This window comes from Nematolebias whitei, chromosome 15 (genome assembly GCF_014905685.2).
Source record: "Nematolebias whitei isolate Nwh7 chromosome 15, NemWhi1, whole genome shotgun sequence".
NCBI lineage: Eukaryota > Metazoa > Chordata > Actinopteri > Cyprinodontiformes > Rivulidae > Nematolebias > Nematolebias whitei.
In genome coordinates, this window is record NC_056512.1 from 9,705,560 (window position 1) to 9,707,013 (window position 1,454).

The following is a 1,454-nucleotide window of genomic DNA, read 5'->3' on the forward strand; positions in this document are numbered from 1 at the left end:
GACTGTATGGAAATTCAGAAACTTTTGCTAAAACTTCCAGAGTGGTTGACCGCAAGATGGAACCGGAAAGCCATGAAAATGACAAAGGCTGGCGATGAAAGGTATCCATCCTTTCACATGTTTGTTGATTTTATATCCACTGAAGCTGACTTAGCTTGTGATCCCATAGCCTCAGCACAAGCTCTCAAAGGTTTGGAAATGAATAAGCTCAAACACTCAGGCAGCCAAGTCATTCAAGCAAAAACATTAACAACAAACTCAAGCCACACATATACTATAACCTGTCTTTTCTGCAAAGGAAATGGTCACACACTCAATAAATGTATCAAATTCACAGAAAACCCTGTCCAAGATTGTATCCAGTTTGCACAAGCAGAAAGGCTGTGTTTTGGATGCTTGAAGAGAGGACATCATTCGAAGGAGTGTGATGCCAGGATCACATGTGAAAAATGTCAAAGGAAACATCCTACATGCTTGCACGATGACAAGTTCGTTGAACGTAAAGGGGTAATTGCACCAAGCGATAACACTCAAGATGAAGAAGAAGCAGACACTAAAGAAGGAGCTGAACCAGCAATCTCTAATAGAGTAACCCGATCGACTTCAAGCGCGTTAACGTCCTCTATAGTGCCCGTCTGGGTTTCATCAAAAAATCACCCAAACAAAGAAGTTTTAGTATATGCACTCCTTGACTCACAGAGCGATACATCCTTCATTTTAGATGAAGTAGCCCAAAATATTGACACGGATAAAAGTAAGGTCAATCTGCGACTGTCAACTATGTCTGCCAAGTCGACAGTAATACCATGTGACAAGCTGGTAAACCTTCAAGTTAGAGGATATAAGCATGAAAGGAGAATCACATTGCCACCAGTCTATATGAGAGATTTCATCCCTATTAACAGGTCACATATCCCAACATCCGAAACCGCCTTAAAGTGGCCTCATCTTGAAAGGCTGGCGGATAAGCTACCTCCAATGCTCGAATGCAAAGTTGGTCTTCTTTTTGGCTATAACTGTCAAGCCCTCTTACCACGCAAACAAAGTTCTTGCAGGCAGGGAGAACCAACCTTATGCACAGTTAACCGATCTCGGCTGGAGCATAGTTGGTTGCGCATCTCAAGTTCAAAATCAAAAAGATGTTATCAGTACGAGTCACAGAATCATCGTTCATGAAGAAACCCCTGTGTCACTACCAGCAGTTGAACCCAAGCAACATGTGCATTTTGTATGCAGAATCCAAGCAAAAGAAGTCAGTCCAACTGATGTGATAAAGACTTTGGAACCTGATTTTCCTAAGCACGCAATGGACAGCCAACCAGTCTCGCAGGAAGAAATTCTGTTCAGGTCAAAGGTGACCAAAAACATAAAACGAAAGAGAAATAGACACTATAAACTCCCGTTAACATCCAACACAGAAAATCTGGCTGATCAAACCTCAAAAGGTTTAGCCA